The following is a 22,333-nucleotide window of genomic DNA, read 5'->3' as shown; positions in this document are numbered from 1 at the left end:
TAGATAGATAATCCTGAAATGGTATTCCCAACTACTGTTCCACCATTAGTGATATTGCAGATGGTAACAGGTAGAAGACATGAGTCTTCAAATTATATCACAAAAATGTACATTCCCTTGAAGGAGAAAATTCTGTTTCACCACCAGTACTGCAGGCAGTGGCGGCCAGCCACCCCCCTAATCCATGCGCCCAGCCCCAAATCTACATTGCTGGGTGACAGACGCATGGATTTCAATGTTTTTTTTTTGTTTGAAGCATGTGATAAGAGCCTGAGGCTCTAATTGGCTTCGAAAAAGGGTGGGCCCAGGGCGCAGTGCGCTCACCCAGTTGTGAGACAATAGTAAACATTATTATGAAACTGAATTAATATTCGCTGTTGTCTTCCTGATTCTCCACCTGGTCAACCAGGAAGCGGGTCCAGAGACCCAATTGGCCAGGGAGTCTTAGGACTCCTTGGCCAATCGGGTCTCAGGACACACTTCCTGTTCAGCCAGGAGGAGAAGCAATAGCCCGGCTCTTCCCTCCCCCTGCCTCCTAAGGTAAGGCCTCCGATCGCCACCTTCCCATCCATCTCTCACGGGGCGTGGGTTTAGCCGCCTTTCCGTCTGCCTACTGTGCGTGGCAGGGGGGTGATGTTAGTTTGCAGCGTCCCCCAAATATTGAGCACCAGCCGCCATTGACTGCAGGTACAGTATAGTACAGCAGGTACAGGCAGCCCCAATCATGTCAAATGGGACACAGAGGCTGCACAGAAAAAGCTGCTGCTCCCAATTTGACATCTGTGTTGGTGCCTAGAAGCCCCAACTGACATGAATGGGACTGCCTGCACGGAATACCTACACATCCCCCTGTGGGCAAACAAGGCTTAAAGCTGCAATCCAGGCAAACAGCTAAATATAGAGATATGAAACATAAAAGGAGTGGATTTTTTGGCAAAGAATTTGTATTTCCAGCCTAATAGCGCATACACACAATCGGATTGCCCATAACAAAATCAATGTTTTTTTTCCGACGGGTGTTGGCTCAAACTTGTCTTGCATACACACGGTCACACAAATCTTGTCGGAAATTCCGATCGCCAAGAACACGGTGCCGTACAACACGTACGACGAGCCGAGAAAAATTAAGTTCAATAGCCAGTGCGGCTCTTCTGCTTGATTCCGAGCATGCGTGGAATTCTGTGTGTCGGAATTGTGTATACACGGTCGGAATTTACGAGAACAGATTTTGTTGTCGGAAAATTTGAGATCCAGCTATAACATTTTCTTTGTCGGAAATTCTGATGGAAAATGTCCGATGAAGCCTACACACGGTCGGAATTTCCGACAACAAGCTTCCATCAAACATTTCCCATCGGAAAATCCGACCGCGTGTACGGGGCATAAGGATTTACACAGCTCAAACACACAGCAAAATCTTAGCTGCCAAGACAGATTACCTTAATTTGCCTTAATTTAGTAACACAGGTTATGATTGGACGGTGAAAGGGGAAGAAGCAGACTGATGAGCTCATCTCTCAGTCACTCTGCTCTCCCCTCTTATCAGCATTCTTCTTGTACTGCAGCACAACTGACTGGCTCCTTGTTATGCAGGGGATTTTTATAGGATGAAATCAGTGCAAATCAGGTACTTACACTTACACTTTCACTAATTGCATTTAAAAATACTTATAATTGTGTAGTAATGATTACAGAGCTCCATTCATTTGTGGCTTTTTTTAATTGCCTCAAGCTCAGTTTTTACGTTCAACTTCAACCAAACTGCTAAATCTGCAGCTGAAATACAATATTCAAATCACTTCCTGTGAGCTTGCGGAGTCAGGGACATGCCCACTGGGGGGTATATCAGGCCACTCCCACCCTGGGCTCACAGAAGAATGTTGCAGCAAAGAGCCCCCACATCAGCACAAGGGGCCATTCTCTGCATATACAGTGGATATAAAAACTCTACACACCCCTGTTGAAAAGTCGGGTTTCTGTGATGTAAAAAAATTAGACAAAGATAAATCATTTCCGAACTTTTTCCACCTTTAATGTGACCGATAAACTGTACAACTCAATTGAAAAACAAACTGAAATCTTTTTTTTTTTTTGGGGGGGTAAAAATAAAAAAATAAACTAATGTGGTTGCATAAGTGTGCACACCCTCTTATAACTGGGGATGTTCAGAATTAAACAATCACATTCAAACTCATGTTAACTAGGAGTCAGTACACACCCGCCATCATTTAAAGTGCCTCTAATTAACCAGTTGCCGACCGCCGCACGACGATGTACGTCGACAGCATGGCACGGGCAGGCATATGGGCGTACCTGTACGTCCCTGCCTTCCCGCGGGTCGGGGGCCCGATCGGGCCCCCGCCCGGTGCCTGCGGCGGTCGGTTTTCGTCCGGGAGCGATCCGGGACGAGGGGGCGGCCATTCATTCATGGCCACCCCCTCGCGATCGCTCCCGACGAATAGAAATCCCCCGTGACATCACTTCCTCTCCTGTAATGTAAACACAGGAGAGGAAGTGATGTATTCTCTCCTCCGTGTCGGTATTTTTCGTTCCGACACGGAGGAGAGCGGATCGGTGAGTTGCACCAACACTCTACACACACAGTAGAACATGCCAGGCACACTCTCACCCCCCCCAATCACCCCCCCAATTACCCCTGCCCCCCAGTCACAGTGACACCAATGTCATTTTTTTTTTTTTTGCATTGGTGTCATTTGTGACTGTAATAACTGTTAGGGCAGTTAGGGTTAGCCCCCTTTAGTTCTAATGTACCCCCCTAACCCCCCCAATAAAGGTTTAACCCCGTGATCACCCCCCGTCGCCAGTGTCACTAAGGCTGGGTTCACATTGCAGCGGTTTATGAGAACGAATGTGATTCGCACCGCACTGCAGTGCAAATCACATCCGATCTCTGTGCGATTCGAGTTCAGCCATTCGCCGCACCCGCCACACCCGCCGCACCCGCCGCAAATTCGCACGGGACCCTTTTTTTGGCCCGCAGCAGAATCGGATCGCATGGGTGTTCACACCATGCGATCCGAGTTTTACAGATCGCACTGCGATATGCGAACTGATCTGGGGGTGTCAGTAACATTTCACTGACACTCCCAGCAGTTCGCATAGGGCAGTGTGAACTGCCGCCGGGAGGCATGCGATGCGGGAACCCGCCGCGGATTCGTGGCGTTTCCGCATCGCTCCAGTGTGAACCCAGCCTAATAAGCGATCATTTTTCTGATCGCCGTATTAGTGTCACAGGTGACGCTAGTTAGGCAGGTAGGTATTTAGGTTCGCCGCAGCTTTTTATAGCGCCAGGGACCCCCATATACTACCGCATAAAGCCCCCTGATTGCCCCCTAGTTAACCCTTTCACCAGTGATCACCATATAACTGTTACAGGTGACGCTGGTTGGTTAGTTATTTTTTTATAGTTTCAGGGCACCCGCCATTTATTACCTAATAAAGGTTTAACCCCCTGATCACCCGGCGGGTGTCATTTGTGACTAATAACTGTTAGGGCAGTTAGGGTTAGCCCCCTTTAGTTCTAAGGTACCCCCTAACCCCCCCAATAAAGGTTTAACCCCGTGATCACCCCCCGTCGCCAGTGTCACTAAGGCTGGGTTCATATTGCAGCGGTTTATGAGAACGGATGTGATTCGCACCGCACTGCAGTGCAAATCACATCCGATCTCTGTGCGATTCGAGTTCAGCTATACAGATAGTATGGCTGAATTCGTGTCGCACCCGCCGCACCCGCCGCAAACTCGCACGGGACCCTTTTTTTGGTCCGCAGCAGAATTGGATCGCATGGGTGTTCACACCATGCGATCCAAGTTTGCAGATCGCACTGTGATATGCGAACTGATCTGGGGGTGTCATTAACATTTCACTGACACTCCCAGCAGTTCGCATAGGGCAGTGTGAACTGCCGCCGGGAGGCATGCGATGCGGGAACCCGCCGCGCATTCGTGGCGTTCCCGCATCGCTCCAGTGTGAACCCAGCCTAATAAGCGATCGTTTTTCTGATCGCTGTATTAGTGTCACAGGTGACGCTAGTTAGGCAGGTAGGTATTTAGGTTCGCCGCAGCTTTTTATAGTGCCAGGGACCCCCATATACTACCGCATAAAGCCCCCTGATTGCCCCCTAGTTAACCCTTTCACCAGTGATCACCATATAACTGTTACAGGTGACGCTGGTTGGTTAGTTATTTTTTTATAGTTTCAGGGCACCCGCCATTTATTACCTAGTCTCACTAGTGTACCCCTAAATTTAGGGGTGTCTACTTTCCAAAATGGGGTCATTTGGGGGGGGTTTGTGCCATCTTGGCATTTTATGGCCTTCAAAACTGTAACGCCCTTAGAAAGCCTGAAGGCGGTGCTTGGTTTTCGGGGCCCCGTACGCGGCTAGGCTCCCAAAAAGTCCCACATATGTGGTATCCCCGTACTCAGGAGAAGCAGCAGAATTTATTTTGGGGTGTCATTTCACATATGCCCATGGCATGCATGAGCAATATATCATTTAGTGACAACTTTGTGAAAAAAAAAAAAAAAAAAAAAAAGTTTGTAATTTTCCCGCAACTTGTGGCAAAATATAAAATATTCCATGGACTCAACATGCCTCTCAGCAAATAGCTTGGGGTGTCTACTTTCTAAAATGGGGTCATTTGTGGGGGTTTTGTGCCATCTTGGCATTTTATGGCCTTCAAAACTGTAATAGGTAGTGAGAAGTGAACTCAAAAATTTACGCCCTTAGAAAGCCTGAAGGCGGTGCTTGGTTTTCGGGGCCCCGTACGCGGCTAGGCTCCCAAAAAGTCCCACATATGTGGTATCCCCGTACTCAGGAGAAGCAGCAGAATTTATTTTGGGGTGTCATTTCACATATGCCCATGGCATGCGTGAGCAATATATCATTTAGTGACAACTTTGTGTAAAAAAAAAAATATATTTTTTTTTTTGTCATTATTCAATCGCTTGAGGCAAAAAAATAAAATATTCAATGGGCTCAACATGCCTCTTATCAATTTCCTTAGGGGGTCTACTTTCCAAAATGGGGTCATTTGGGGGGGTTTTGTACTGCCCTGCCAATTTAGCACCTCAAGAAATGAGATAGGCAGTCGTAAACTAAAAGCTGCGTAAATTCCAGAAAACGTACCTTAGTTTGTAGATGTGACAACTTTTGCGCAAACCAATAAATATACAGTTATTGACTTTTTTTTTACCAAAGACATGTGTGGCTGAATACATTTTGGCCTAAATGTATGACTAAAATTGAGTTTATTGGATTTTTCTAATAACAAAAAGTAGAAAATATCATTTTTTTTCAAAATTTGCGGTCTTTTTACGTTTATATCGCAAAAAATAAAAATCGCAGAGGCAATCAAATACCATCAAAAGAAAGCTCTATTTGTGGGAAGAAAAGGACGCAAATTTTGTTTGGGTACAACATTGCATGACCGCGCAATTACCAGTTAAAGCAGGGCAGTGCCAAAGTGTAAAAAGACCTCTGGTCATTTACCAGCAAAATGGTCCGGTCTGAAAGTGGTTAACTAATCCCAAATAAAGTTCAGCTGTTCTAGTAGGTCTTTCCTGACATTTTCTTAGTCGCATCCTCCAGCAAAAGCCATGGTCTGCAGAGAGCTTCCAAAGCATCAGAGGGATCTCATTGTTAAAAGGTATCAGTCAGGAGAAGGGTACAAAATAATTTTGAAGGCATTAGTTATACAATGGAAGACAGTGACGAGTCATCATCTAGTGGAGAAAATATGGCACAACAGTATAAGAACTGGACGTCCCTCCAAAATTGCTGAAAAAACGAGAAGAAAACTGGTCAGGGAGGCTGCCAAAAGGTCTACAACAACATTAAAGGATCTACAGGAATATCTGGCAAGTACTGGCTGTGTGGTACATGTGACAACAATCTCTCGTATTCTTCATATGTCTGGGCTATGGGGAAGACGGAAGCCTTTTCTTACGAAGAGAAACAGCCCGGCTAAATTTTGCAAAAACACATCTGAAGTCTCCCAAAAGCATGTGGGAAAATGTGTTCTGGTCTGATAAAACCAAGGGTGAACTTTTTGGCCATAATTCCAGAAGATATGTTTGGCGCAAAAACAAAATTGCGCATCACCAAAAGAACGCCATACCCACTGTGAAGCATGGTGGTGGCAGCATCATGCTTTGGGGCTGTTTTTCTTCAGCTGGAACAGGGGCCTTAGTTAAGGTAGAGGGAATTATGAACAGTTCCAAATACCAGTCCATATTGGCACAAAACCTTCAGGCTTCTGCTAGAAAGCTGAACATGAAGAGGAACTTCATCGTTCAGCATGACAACGACCCAAAGCATACATCCAAATCAAAGGAATTGCTTCACCAGAAGATTAACGTTTTGGAATGGCCCAGCCAGAGCCCAGACCTGAATCCAATTGAAAATCTGTGGGGTGATCTGAAGAGGGCTGTGCACAGGAGATGCCCCCACAATCTGACAGATTTGGAGTGTTTTTGCAAAGAAAAGCGGGCAAATATTGCCAAGTCAAGAAGTGCCATGCTGATAGACTCATCCCCAAAAAGACTGAGAGCTGTAATAACATCAAAAGGGGCTTCAACAAAGTATTAGTATAAGGGTGTGCACACTTATGCAACCAATTATTATTTTAATTTTATTTTTTTACTTCCCTCCACCTAAAAGATTTCAGTTTGTTGTTCAATTGAGTTGTACAGTTTATCGGTCACATTAAAAGGTGGAAAAAGTTCTGAAATGATTTATTTTGGTCACATTTCTTACATTACAGAAACCTGACATTTTACCAGGGGTGTGTAGACTTTTTATATCCACTGTAGTTGTGGACCGCCCACTGCTTCCACAGGTAGAAGGGCAGAAGTTTCACTTAAATAAAAGCCCCCGACCCCCTCACCATTTTTTTACTCATCTGTCCCCAATCTATTGAGATACTGCTGCCTAAATTGTCTCACCACCTGTCAGAAATCTTTCCAGCTGGGCCAGCACATGTGCACTGCAGTCCTATGGAAACCTGAACGTGAGAAAAGAAAACAGGTGATTATTAGACCTGGGGGAGGTACTGGGGTGCTTTAATATGTGCAGTTATCCTTTAATTGGATAAGAAGACAAGCGGGAGTGGTTATGTAGCCTAGCAAAAGTCAATGGGCAGGGCTGACACCACTCAGTCCACAAAAACCCTGGGTGTTTTCATTTCCCAATAGAAAATTTTAAGTATTTCTTTCTGTCAGATCATTGGGTATCTTTATGTATTTGCAGAGCCTTTAACCATTTTACTGCCACCAATGTAGAGCTGCACAATTCTGGGAAAAATAAGAATCACAATTTTTTTGGGTTAGAATAAAAATCACGATTCTCGTGGTGTAACATCATCTTTTACATTATACAAAAAAATTGGGCTAAGTTTACTGTTTAGTTTTTTCTTAATTAAAGTGTATTTTTCCCCAAAAAATTGCATTTGAAAGACCGCTGCGCTAATACAGTGTGACATAAAATATTGCAACAACCACCATTTTATTCTCTAGGGTCTATTCTAAAAAAAAAAAACATAATAATTATATATAAAATGTTTGGGGGTTCTAAGTAATTTTCTAGCAAATGTAAAGTCAGCAGCTACAAATACTGCAGCTGCTGACTTTTAATAATCGGACACTTAGGCCGCGTACACACAGGCGGATTGTCTGCCCAACTAAGTTCGTCAGACAATCCGACAGACAGTCCGTTCAACTTTTGAATGAACGGACTTGACCACACACGATGAACAGACAGTCCGCTGAAAGCTTGCGCGATGACGTGTACAGCACGTACGACGGGACTAGAAATACGACGTCCAAAACACTGCAATGCAACCTTCGGCCGTGTAAATCCTTTCTGAGCATGCGCCATACTTAGTCCGTCCAACTTGCCTACACACGAGCGGACTGTCCGCTGAAACCAAGTTTGGACGGACAAAACCAAGTTTGAACGGACTGTCTTACGGAAATTCCGTAAGACTTTGTTCGTCAGACAGTCCGCTGAAAAAGTCCGCTGAAGCCCACACACGAGTGGATTGTCCGCTGAAACCAAGTTTGGACGGACAAAACCAAGTTTGGACGGACAAAATTACGGAAATTCCAAAAGACTTAGTCCGCCAGACTGTCCGCTGAAAAAGTCCGCTGAAGCCCACACACGAGCGCATTGTCCGCTGAAACACGGTTCAGCGGACTAAGTTGGGCAGACAATCCGCCCGTGTGTACGTGGCCTTACCTGTCACAGGGTCCATCGAAGCCCCGCTCGTCTCCCCCTCCACTCGGCGGCGCCGACATTTTAACTGTGGGAGCCCGGCTGTGATGTGACCCACTGCGCATGTGCGAGCCACACCACGCGCCGTGACTGGCCACGCAATCATCTGGGACCTGTTACGTGGTTGAATAATGATTTGATATATTTTCTATATTTTTGGATGCATAGAATGCACTTTTTCGTTCTATTGGCAGATAACATGTCTATTGTTTTTTTGTTTTTTTTATGCACAATAAAACAATTGTGTAGAATAATACTTGGCTATGTGTTTTCCTTCAAATGACAGTTTGGGAGTAGGCGGTTACATTTTAAAAAATACAATGTAAAATTGACAAGGGACACCAACATAGTTGTATCTTTGATCTTAAAAACTACGGGATAATGGTGTTGTGGTAACTTGCCCAAATAAAAAACAAAAACATATTATTCTTGATATCACTAGAAAAAAAAGCCTTTGAAAATTAGTTTGCAATAACTCCATCAGTATCACCAGCAAAGCAGCTTCATTATTATCCCATTATAGAAGAAGAGAATTGTGCGCTGCATTTCCAGATGTCACCAATGTTAATTCTGCATTACAAACGCTAATTTACAAGACCGACCGCTTCTGCTTCCGAGCATGCGTGTTTGTACTTTGGACTTTTGTCCGACGGACTTGTGTACACACGATCAGAAAATCCAACAACACACAATTGTTAGCGGAAAATTTGAAAACATGCTAGCCAACATTTGTTGGTGGAAAGTCTGACAACAATTGTCCGATGGATGGTACACATGGTCGGATTTTCCACCAACAGACTGTCATCACACATTTCCCATCTGAAAGTCCCATCGTGTGTACGAGGCTTTTCTCTTTGTTCTCCTTTTTTTCCCTTTTATTTCTATCCCAATTTCTTGTTTTTTTCCCCCTATCTCTCTCTCTACCCATCTTTCTTGTTCTTTCTCTTATTCTTTCTCTCTTTTTCTTTGTTCCTCCCCCTCTTTTCCTCTGCCTCCCATGTATTCTCTATTTATATTTCTTCTCTTACTCCTTGGTGGTGGTGGTGGGGGGGTTAATGGGATCAGTGGCAATGCTGGGGAGAGTTCTGATCAGCCAACTTAGGTGCTCTTGATCAAGGTCATCAGCTGAACTGTAGTGAGGACTTTTAATATGCAACTATAATCACAGGTAGTGGTACTCACTGTGTCTCCGACTTTGTGGTGTCTCGTAGCAGTGACACTTATGCTGAAACCAGGAGATAGGGTCACCTCCAGCCCCTCCCACTTCACATTCCTCACCAGTCAGCTGACCTCTAGTCTCTGCCCCCCCATGCCACAAACTGAATGGGCGGCTGTGAAGAGGCTAAGTGGGCAGGCGCGGGCTCCAGGAAAAGCCCTGCTGGGCAGCCACAAAAAGGCTGGGAGAGCGGTACGAGCTTCAGGAACAGCCTAGATTTCGGTGACCCCTGGCTAACCATCATTCGACCCCCAGGTTGAGAACCACTGCTGTAGGATCTTTTAAGACATGGAAAATTTATGGCAGCAAAGTTTGTCGTCGTTTCATTGGTGCAAAGCAATTTTTTTTTAAGTTTTGACATGTTTGGTATCTATTTGCTCTGTACAACCTCATCTTTTATATATTTTACCCAAAAATTGGGTAATTTGTGTGCCCTAAAATTCATAAATATTTTTTTTACTAAGAATTTTCTATGATGAACTGCTGTGCAAATACCATGTGATATAAAACAATTGGAACTACCACTATTTCATTCTCCAAGGTCTCTGTTTTCAGAAGTAGAGACCTAATCTTCCGGGCCTAAAAACGTGTGTTTGAAATGACAGCGAATGTGTTTAAGAGAAAAAACTCCGGCAAAGTTGCCTATATTGTAGACATGTTGGGATGTGCAATTAGCGGACCTCCAGCTGTTGCAGAACTACAAGTCCCATGAGGCATAGCAAGACTCTGACAGCCACAAGCATGACACCCAGAGGCAGAGGCATGATGGGACTTGTAGTTTTGCAACAGCTGGAGGTCTGCCAATTCCATATCCCTGTTCTACAGACATTTATTTATTTTTTTTGTTTTATTATACCTTGACATACACTTTAATCATCAAGTTTTAATGGACAGGTTGGACAGACATCGGGTGCTGGAATTTAAATGTGCTTTTATCCCATTGTAGGTAAAACTATTAACCAATTTCATTAATAGTTCTTGGTTTTTCTAGACAATGGCTTGTTTTTCCTCAAAAAAAGGATGTTCAAGGTCAAGAAACCACTAAATGTCTTTTGAGGACCCCCAGACACACAAATCAAGTCATTTATCACATCTAGCAATGACAGGGCCCTCAGAAGCTCACATCCTGCTGGAGACCTCACATTTAATATACAGCAGATGATCAAAGAGGCTGTCAGGACGCCCAGCAAAGAAATTTACAACACGGCAGCGCTGGTCCGTTCTCTGCGCACGTATCCCGCGTCCACTGAGGATTGTGCACTCATCACAATATTAACCAAAATCACATGGAAAAAAATGGGCATAAATGTTTTCAACACATATGACAGCGCTCCATTCATTAAGAAGCTTCCACTCAAAAGGAACCTCATCAGTAACCTTACGAAAGATCAGATCCTGGGGGTTCTGTCAGTTGGTATCTCTTATTTATTTTAATTTTTTTACTTTTACATGAAGAACACCAACTTTGTACTGAAGGCCTCCTGGGTTGCCATATTGGATTTTACAGAAAATGACAGCAGCTGCAGATTGAAGAAGAAAGATCATTTTTATGAACCGCTTCACCCCCCGGGAAGATTTCACTCCCTTTCCTGACCAGAGCACTTTTTGCGATTCGGCACTGCGTCACTTTAACAGACAATTGCGCGGTCATGTGACATGACACCCACAAATAGAGCTTTCTTTTGGTGGTATTTGATCACCTCTGCAGTTTTTATTTTTTGTGCTATAAACAAAAAAAGAGCGACAATTTTGAAAAAAAAAAAAAACGCAATATTTTTTACTTTTTGCTACAATATCCCCCAAAAATATATAAAAAAACAAATATTTTCTTCAGTTTAGGCCGATATGTATTCTTCTACATATTTTTGGTAGAAAAAAAAATCGCAATAAGCGTATATTGATTGGTTTGCGCAAAAGTTATAGCATCTACAAAAAGGGGGATAGTTTTATGGCATTTTTATTATCATTTTTTTTTATTAGTAATGGCAGTGATCTGCGATTTTTATCATGACTGCGACATTATGGCGGACACATTGCACACTTTTGAAACTATTTTGGGACCATTGTTATTTATACAGCGATCAGTGCTATAAAAATGCACCAATTACGGCAAGGACACTGGCAGGGAAAGGGGTTAAACGCTAGGGGGCGATCAAGGGGTTAAGTGTGTCCTAGGGAGTGATTCTAACTGTGGTGGGGATGGGCTTCCACTCACATACCAGCGATCACTGCTCCTGATGACAGGGAGCAGTGATCTCTGTCATGTCACAGGGCAGAAAGGGGAAATGTCTTGTTTACATAGGCATCTCTCCGTTCTGCAGCTTTGTGAATCGATCGCCGAGAGACTGGCAGATATGGAGTCCGCGCGTCGGTCACGCTGTAGCCTCACCAATTAATGGGGACATACAGGTACGCCCATTTGCCCACCACCCGTGGGCCGAATGCAGCCCTCCAGGCCTTGTCATGTGGCCCTCACACCCAGATTTGCACCTGGAACATGACAGAAATCAATTTCCGCCACTTCGGCTCTCTCCCTCTGCTTCCGCTCCCTGCAGTCACTTCTAAACACAGAAGCCGTCTGTGTTTATGAGGGACAGCTTTGCCCTCAGCGCCTCCCAGATCGAAAAGATTCCTGCATGTACTCACAGCATGGCAGGGACAAATCTCCACAATCAGAGAGAGAGAGAGAGAGAGAGTGATCTCCCTGCAGAGCCACCTACACAGGGAGGTACTCGAGGTGGGCCATGTAGGTGAAAGAGATGTGAGAAAGCTTTCTGGGGGAGGTTAGGGTGGCAAATTGTGCCTAGTGCACCCCTAAACCCTGCACTCTGTACACAACACACCCCTGAATGCTGTACTCTGTACATAATGCACCCCTGGACCCTGCACTCTGTACATAATGCACCCCTGGACCCTGCACTCTGTACATAATGCACCCCTGGACCCTGCACTCTGTACATAATGCACCCCTGGACCCTGCACTCTGTACATAATGCACCCCTGGACCCTGCACTCTGTACATAGCATAGTCGTAAACTCTACGTGTAGCTCACCTCAGATACAAGCGGCCCTTTGAGAGAAACCATAGTGCTCGTGTGGCCCGTGATGAAATTAAGTTTGACACCCCTGATCTAGGGGTGATCAAAGAGTTAACTGTGTGCCTAGCCTGCATTTTTGTGTACACTGTGCACTGCTTTTACTAGGGGAAGAGATGGGTTCTAGTCCCTACTTTGTATGAACACAGAATCCATCCCTCCCCCCCCCCCCCCCCCCGTCAGAACGGCCTTGTTTACAAAGGCAGATCCCCATTCTGTGTTGTTCACCAACGATCGGCGAGTGCCTGAGGATATCCAGTATCCAGAACCCGCATATCAGCTTCTGCTGTGAAAAATCACAGCAGAAGCAGCCTGCTGGAAGTGTGCATGCACCCCCTGCAGGATCACGTATAATATATTTACACATACATACACACACGCGCACACACACACACACACACACACACACACACACACACACGTGACCTGGCGCAGAGCTACCGCCTGTAGCAGGGCAGTTAGCAAGTAGTTAAACAATTGATTTCCAAGTTTCCCATCACATGTGTGGAGATGTGCATGGTGTGAATAAGCCTTTAAACATTTAAAGTGGGGCCTGCCTAAGGGGAATAACAATCCAGGCTGACCCATTTTCCCATGAAATCAAGACTCATTTTCTTCCTGGGGATTTATCATCTTTTTTTCTGCTTCCTTTCAGCCCACAGCACCCTTTTTTCAATGCCCTCAGGCAATCCACGTTTGGCATTCTGGATGTGAACGCCTGCCATCCACTTCGGGTAGGCCTTTAATGGCCGTGATAGGATATCCATGTTCTTTCTGGAGGAATGCCTCTGCTTATTATGCACATTTTTTGTAAGTGTGTGTTTAAATACTAGTTTGATGCATATTGTTGAGTATGAATTTGTATTAATGTTTTACTAATGCAAAGCTGTTTTTTTCAGAAGTGGTATTATTCCCTGAAGAAGATCTAGAACAATAATTTTGAAACGCATTGGTTATCCCACTCTGCAGCATTCCTTGTTGGAAACCACAATTTAAGGGAAGAGCAAGTAGATTGGGATTGGCACTACATGGTTCAAATTGTCAAATGTGCAATGTTTGCATATTTTATTCATACAATGTGCAATGTTGATATTGCTATTCTTATGATGTTTTGTATTATCAACATGAGATTTTTTAATACAATTTTTCTAAAACAAATAAAATGTTCTACATGTGAAGTTTTATATATAATATATATATATATATATATATATATATATACACACATATATATGTTATATCATTATTATGTTATATATATATATATATATATATATGGATCGCCGCCTCCTGAAGAGCACGCGCTATGTTTTTGAAATTTAAGGATACACCTGAACTGCAGTTTGGTTTGGGTACAATTGTTCCAAATTTGGACCTCAGCATCAGTCTGACTGGACTATAGGATGTTCAGCCTGGCCACAGGGGGCACTGTCTCTTCTGGCAGGCATGGAACCACAGTCTGGTTGGGTGCTTTAAGTTTACCTTCTCTCGGAGCCCGTCCAGTGGGAGTGTCTCTCTTGCTGTTCTATCTGGGAGAGGGTACTTAAGATGCCGATGTCACGTGGTTCAGGGTTCCGGTCCAGAAGTATGTTCTGACTCCATGGTCCTGGTCCTCCTGACCAGCCCCCAGGAAGGCTATGGCCTGGGGTGTGGATCCACCGGACTAATTGTCTCGGGGCTGGCTAGCCCGAGGTAAGGAAACTAAAGAAGGATTCCGAAGTGGTCCAGTGCCATGTCCGGTAGTTGGAGAGGCCCAGTAACTTTGTAGCTATCCAGGGGAGGACTCTTCAGAAGAAGGCCACATACGGGTTGGCTTCTTAGCAAGAGCCTGGTGGGGCTGAAGTACCTAAGTGAATCCAGTCTCATGGGTATCGCCAAGATGGCTGAAAGATCCAGGTATCACACGAGTGTTCCACAAGTTTTAGTTTCCTGAATGTTCTACAACGTCTGTGGCAGAGACTTATTCCTATATGTTCTACAACAACATCTGTGGCAGAGACTTGTTCCTGAGTAAAGCACCTTGTTGGCTGCTGGGCCTTGTGAGAGAAGGACTGTCCAACTTGAGTGATCATCCAGCTGTGAATGGCTATTCTCTGGATTAAGTCAAAGTAAGCAAGTTCTTTAACATTTTGACTTTGACACTAAGAGCACCTGAACTTCCTTTCCAACCCTCTGATCCCAATTTAAGAGACTGTTCATTGTCTACGTTTTGCAAATAAAATTCATTCAAGTGGATCTGTTGTCAGTCTCTCGAGTTACTGGGCCATTTACCACGGGACACCCCTAGATGTGAATCGAGGAGAGCAGAAGGTAACGGTAAGCCCAAATCAATCCAGCAGCTCCTTCGGGGGTAGTGCTACATATATATATATATATATATATTTCTGTGTCTATATATATATATATATATATATTTGCCCTTAAAATGCCCTTAAAATTCCACTCTTTTGAGTTTATTTCATGCATTACCGCGGGATGGTGGCAATTTACATATATGTTCTTGTGGATCACTTAAATTACTAGGTTTATAGAAATTAGGAACGTTTTACTGTAGGTTTGGAGGAAGGTATTCAGGGGGGGGGGTTGTATTTTTTTCTACAGAGTGCTAGATCCAGAGATCCAGAACCAATGGGCATTATTTCACTGATCTCTGTTAGTGGATTAAGCCTCTGCAGCTGCCGGAAGTGAACATCTTAGCTGGGTTGGCAGTGCCCAACATGCTGAACTATATAGCAGATATTTACACTTCTACTTCTAATTTCCTACATCCTGTAAAATATTTGCTTTGCCACACTGTATATTGTTTATCTGTTTCCTGCAATATTTGCCATATTCTAACACCTGAACCATCTCTGTAACTGGCAAGCCTTTTGTGCCTGGAATCCGTCCATCACTTGCCTCCACCTTATTACACACCTGGCTGGAAGGCTCAGTCATTGGCTCCATTATCAGCAGACTATTCTCTCCTGCTAATGACTGTCACATCTGTTCATAAAAGACTATTTCACGGCAACTGTTGCATGAACTTCCCTTTCACAGGCATAGCTTAATGCACGCCTGCAGATTGGAAGGGTCACTCGGTTTAAAGTGCACATTTATGAATCAGATTTACTTAGAATTTTGGAAACAAATCACAATGATTAGTTTATTGTGTTCAGCAGGAAAGCCCCTGTAAGTCAGATAATGATCTGCAGCTGATTTTGGTATTCAGCTAAACAAAAAGAATAATTGCACTAAGAACCCATTCACATGCCAGGAAAAAGGCTTGTCTCTGGATTTAGGTCGATGTGAGAACTACTATTTCATGATCTATTGAGGCAACTGGACCACAACTGGTTGTCATTAATTTAAAGCAGTGGTCTCCAAGCTGTGGTTCTTTTGCCCACCTTTATCCAGCCCTTGAGACGCTGTTCTTCCCAGTAATAAGAGGCACTATTCCTACCCCTGACACCAACAATGGGGCATTATTCCTCCCACTGACATCAACAATGGGGCACCATTTCTCCCCTGACACCAACAATGGAGCACTATTCCTCCCACTGACACCAACAATGGGGCACTATTCCTCACAAATACCAACGATGGGGCACTATTCTTCCAACTAATATCAATGATGGGGCACTATTCTTCCAACTAATATCAATGATGGGGCACTATTCCTCCCACTGACCCCAACAACGGGGCAGTGGTGTTGTTATGGGGGTGCGGGGGGAGGGCCGCACCCGGTGACACCTGCCAGAGGGGTGACGCCGGGGCCACCGCCCGCTGCTACACACTGTATTATATATTTATATTGAAAACCGTGCGGGGGGAGCGAGGCTGCCTATTACACTCCCTCGTCAGGTTAAGCTGTCACTCGGCCCCTCTGGGATCTCCAATATCAGTCCAATTGGTGGGCGGAGCTGGGGGTGTGGCTGCCTCCTCCACTCCTCCCACAGGCTACTTCACCATGGCTGATCCCTTAGCTGAAGGAGATAGAGGCGAGGACTCAGCAGCCCCGCCTGGGTCTTCATCTCCAGGAATGATTCTGTAAGTTACTGCACAATGCACACTATCACTGCACAGTCTTGATCTGCCCTATACCACCCCAACCTGCCCTATGCCACCCCCACCTACCATATGCCACCCCAACCTGCCTACGACCACCCCAACCTGTTCTATGCCACCCCAACCTTCCCAATACCACCCCAACCTGTCCTATGCCAACCTAACATGTCCCATGCCACCCCAACCTGCCCTATACCACCCCAACCTGGCACTATACCACCCCAACCTGCCCTATACCACCCCAACCTGCCCTATACAACCCCAACGTGGCAATATACCACCCCAACATGGCAATATACCACCCCAACCTGTCTTATGCCAGCCCAACCTGTCCTATACCACCCCAACCTGTCCTATGCCATCCTAACCTGTCCTATGCCACCCCAATTTGCCTTATACCACCCCAACCTAGCAGTATACCACCCCAACCTGCCTATGCCACCCCAACCTGCCCTATACCATCCCAGCCTGTCCTATACTACCCCAACCTGGCACTATAGCACCCCAACCTATCCCATACCACCCCAATGTGGCACTATACCACCCCAACCCGCCCTATACCACCCCAATCCACCCTATGGGACCCCAAACTGTCCTATGTCCCCCCAACCTGTCCTATATCGCCCCAACCTGCCCTATGCGACCCCAAACTGACCTATGCCAACTTGTCCCATACCACCCCAGCCTGCTTTATACCACCTTATACTATGATTTACAGGGACCGTTTGGAACATGTGCCCCGTGGCCATGCAGTGCCTGCAGGGCACTGGGTAGGATGGGAGGGTGCCACCATGTTTTGCCGCACTAGGTGACACCAGCCCTAGTGACGCCACTGCAATGGGGGACTATTCCACAAAATGGTACCAATGATGGGGCACTATTCCTCCAACTAATACCAATGATGGGGCAGTACTATTCCTCCCACTAATCCCAACGGGGCACTATTCCTCCAACTAATACCAATAATGGGGCACTATTACTACCCCTGACACCAACAATGGGGCACTATTCCTAACCTGACACCAACAATGAGGCACTATTCCTCCCACTGACACCAATGATGAGGCACTATTCCTCCCACTGACACCAATGATAGGACCCTATTCCTCCCACTGACACCAATGATGAGGCACTATTCATCCCACTGACACCAATGATGGGGCCCTATTCCTCCTACTGACACCAATGATGGGGCACTATTCCTCCCACTGACACCAATGATGGGTCACTGCTCCTCCCACTGATATAAACGATTAGGCATCATTCCTCCCACTGATACCAAAGACTGGGCACTATTCCTCCTCCTACTAACCATAGCTCCTATGTAGTTTTTTTCTATTCATACTAACCATCAAGCCTAGGACATTGTCCACTTGCTCTGATTCCGGGGCATTTTCTACTCTGACTGGTTAAAATCAGACCCCCCTGAAGTCTGAAGAACAGTAAACTTGCCTTTTGTATATAAAGTTTGAAGACCCCTGATATAACGGTGCTCTCTAGTCCAGCTATTCTCATCTGGGGGTTCCGTGGAACTGGAGAGTTTCTCAAGAGGTTGGAAGAAGTTCCTTGAACTTTCCCAGACTGGCATCCAATTTGCTGTTGCCTTCATCGTTCCAGGACTAATGCCACTTGGCAAAGTCAGCAGCATGATACAAATTATTATTATTTTTTTTAGCAGTTTTTAAGAGTGGCTTTCTCACCGCCACTGTAAAGGTTGCATTCTTCCTATTGACCATCAATCATTGAGGCATTATACCAACGGACCCCCAATAAATTAGTTTTATTAAGGGTTTTCCAAGACCTGGAATTATTTAAGGCAGGGGGTCTCAACCTGCCGGCCCTCCAGCTGCTGCGAAACTACAAGTCCCATCGTGCCTCTGCCTGTGGGAGTCATGCTTGTAACTGGTCAGCCTTGCAATGGCCTCTTGGGACTTGTAGTTTCACAACAGCTGGAGGGCCGCCAGTTTGAGACCCCTGATTTAAGGGCTTCTCCTGGGGTAAAAAGCTTGAGAAAACCTGCTCTAGTGTCAAAGGCTTTGAATGCCAACACTATCCAGTGAAAACGGTCTTGCTTCAGGGAATCAGAGAAGTCTCCCTACTTTGGATTCATCTCAGTACTCTGTAATCCACTACAGCCTGATTCCAGAGAGACTCTTATTTGTTCGGTGAGAAGGTTATCTTCTTGAACCAGTTGCTGTTCTACTTTCTCCCTCTGTATAATGTTTGGCCAAAGATGCAAGTCAGGTGTGAATGGGATTGGTAACTGTAATGCTGCGTACACACGAACAGAATTCCGGCCAGAAAAAGACAGATGAGAGCTTTTCATCGGAAAATGCGACCGTGTGTATGCTCCATCGGAATTTAGCTGTCCGAGTTTCCGCCAGCCAAAAATTGATAGCATGTTCTCAATTTTCCAGACGGAAAAACTTTCTATCGGAAATTCCGATCGTGTGTATGCAATTCCGACACGCCAAAACTCGCGCATGCTCAGATTCAACTACGAGACGGAAGCTATTGGCTACTGGCTATTGAACTTCCTTTTTCTAGTCCCGTCGTACGTGTTGTACGTCACCGCGTTCTAAACGATCGGAATTTGGTGTGACCGTGTGTAGGCAAGACAGCTTGAGCCGAATTCCTGTCAGAATTCCTTTGGGAAAACCATCAGAGCTTTTTCTGATGAGAATTCCGATCGTGTGTACGCGGCATAAGAAATTTCTTAAAGAGGAAGTAAACCCTTCCAAACAACTTGGACCTATAGGTAAGCCTAGATTAAGGCTTACCTGTAGGTCCAAGCAATATCTCCTAAACCTATATGGTTTAGGAGATATTTGCCCGAAAATGGGCACCGCTGTCTACGGCGCATGCGCCGTAGACAGCGGCGCGCATGCGCACTAAATGCGGCAAATCCAAGAATGGATTTGCCAAATTTGTCGACTCCCGTGCGCATGCGCGGGAGTGACGTCATCGCGGCTTCGCCGTATGACAGCGGCGGAGCTGCAAGGCGCGACTCCCGTGCGCATGCGCGGGAGTGACGTCATCGCGGTTGCGCCGCTGTGATTCGTCGGAGCTGCGAGACGCCACAAGCAACATGGATGCGGCGGACTACAGGGGACAGCGGCGACTTCGCTGGCTCCTGTGTCAGGTAAGTGACACATAATGAGCTACTATGCGATGCATAGTAGTCCATTATGCTTTACCTTTGCAGGGAAAAAAAGAGGAAGTAAACCCATCAGGGTTTACTTCCTCTTTAATGCTGTATGTGAATTAGCTGCTGGAAGCATGCAGTGGGTGTGTTTGGGAACACTTCTTTTGCTTCATAATCGGGTAAGCCAAGGGGGTTCCCAGATCACTAGGCCACAAAGTAAAATTGAAAGCCCAAAAAAGTACACCGTATTCATGTCAAGTGATATTTTTTGGTGTGTACTTTTAAAGGGAAGCTAGAATGGTTTGGGATCAATCTTTCATTTTTTTTAAACTTAAATCTGGGCTAAACATTTTTTTTTTTTAAATGTCCCCCTATATGCTGAAAATACTTACCTTGGCCTTCTAGGTTAAATGTCATCCAGTATCACTAACCTGTAGGGATCCTAATGTGAATGCATAGGGAGTTATTTACTGTAAATGGCATAGTGGGTGAAGGTAGGAGATCAGCAGCAAGGACATGGAAAAAAGGGTTTTTGCCCGGCGTTCTCCTTTAAAGTAGAGGAAGTATGGTCCCTGCACACAGACTTATGGCCTATGGCATATATAGATTATAGAGTGTGAAGGGCATTCATAGGTGAATATGCATTAAAACAGCTTGTTTATTCACCACCCCACTTCTCCACCTTGTCCAATCAGAGAACACTTTGCATTTATTCAGAAAATGTAAGCTTTCTTTGCAAGGCGCCCCTGCCGAGTGGCTGACTTCCTTTATTCAGAATGCAGCAGGACAGCCACTCAGTGGGGGCCCCAGAAGCAATTACTAGAGTAGCGGTGTCTACTTCAGTGATTTCCAGCTTCCAGGGGCATCAGCCAGGTATGGTATATACAGTATCTCACAAAAGTGAGTACACCCCTCACATTTTATAAATATTTTCTTCTATCTTTTCATGTGACAACACTGAAGAAATGACACTTTGCTACAATGTAAAGTAGTGAGTGTACAGCTTGTATAACAGTGTAAATTTGCTGTCCCCTCAAAATAACTGAACACACAGCCATTAATGTCTAAACCGCTGGCAACAAAAGTGAGTACACCCCTAAGCGAAAATGTCCAAATTGGGCCCAATTAGCTAATCCCCCCCCATCATGTGACTCATTAGTGTTACAAGGTCTCAGGTGTGAATGGGGAGCAGGTGTGTTAAATTTGGTGTGATCGCTCTCACTCTCTCATACTGGTCACTGGAAGTTCAACATGGCACCTCATGGCAAAGAACTCTCTGAAGATCTGAAAAAAAGAATTGTTGCTCTACATACATTAAAGATGGCCTAGGCTATAATAAGATTGCCAAGACCCTGAAACTGAGCAGCAGCACTGTGGCCAAGACCATACAGCGGTTTAACAAAACAGGTTCCACTCAGAACAGGCCTCCCCATGGTTGATCAAAGAAGTTGAGTGCACGTGCTCAGCATCATATCCAGAGGTTGTCTTTGGGAAATAGACGTATGAGTGCTGCCAGCATTGCTGCAGAGGTTGAAGGGGTGGGGGGATCATCCTGTCAGTGCTCAGAACATACGCCGCACACTGCATCAAATTGGTCTGCATGGCTGTCGTCCCAGAAGAAAGCCTCTTCTAAAGATGATGCACAAGAAAGCCTGCAAACTGTTTGTTGAAGACAAGCAGACTAAGGACATGGATTACTGGAACCATGTCCTGTGGTCTGATGAGACCAATATAAACGTATTTGGTTCAGATGGTGACAAGCGTGTGTGGCGCAAACCAAGTGAGGAATAAAAAAACAATTGTGTCTAGCCTACAGTCAAGCATGGTGGTGGGAGTGTCATGGTCTGGGGCGGCATGAGTGCTGCCGGCACTGGGGAGCTACAGTTCATTGAGGGAACCATGAATGCCAACATGTACTGTGACATACTGAAGCAGAGCATGATCCCCTCCCTTGGGAGACTGGGCCGCAGGGCAGTATTCCAACATGATAAAGACCCCAAACACACCTCCAAGATGACCACTGCCTTGCTAAAGAAGCTGAGGGTAAAGGTGATGGACTGGCCAAGCATGTCTCCAGACCTAAACCCTATTGATCATCTGTGGGACATCCTCAAACTGAAGGTGGAGGAGCGCAAGGTCTCTAGCATCCACCAGCTCCGTGATGTTGTCATGGAGGAGGGGAAGAGGACTCCAGTGCCAACCTGTGAAGCTCTGGTGAACTCCATGCCCAAGAGAGTTAAGGCAGTGCTGGAAAATAATGGGGGCCACACAAAATATTGACACTTTGGGCCCAATTTGGACATTTTCCACGTTTGTTGCCAGTGGTTTAGACATTAATGGCTGTGTGTTGAGTTATTTTGAGGGGACAGCAAATTTACACTGTTATACAAGCTGTACACTCACTACTTTACATTGTAGCAAAGTGTCATTTCTTCAGTGTTGTCACATGAAAAGATAGAATAAAATATTTACAGAAATGTGAGGGGTGTACTCCTGTGAGATACTGTACATAGTTACATTGGTCCAATGCAACTATG

At 45.3% G+C, this 22,333-nt stretch overlaps 1 protein-coding gene across 3 annotated transcripts in view; it reads right to left on the bottom strand.

The window, feature by feature from the left end:
- CRPPA (CDP-L-ribitol pyrophosphorylase A) overlaps positions 1-22,333 on the bottom strand; it is a 337,629-nt gene that overhangs the window by 169,827 nt on the left and 145,469 nt on the right. The gene's annotated exons all lie outside the window — the stretch shown is intronic.

Source organism: Lithobates pipiens, unplaced genomic scaffold, assembly GCF_037356315.1.
Source record: "Lithobates pipiens isolate NorthernLeopardFrog02 unplaced genomic scaffold, aLitPip1_a1.2 Scaffold_19, whole genome shotgun sequence".
Taxonomy (NCBI): Eukaryota; Metazoa; Chordata; class Amphibia; order Anura; family Ranidae; genus Lithobates; species Lithobates pipiens.
Note: the sequence above shows the minus strand (reverse complement) of the source record. Positions and strands in the feature narration are given on the sequence as shown.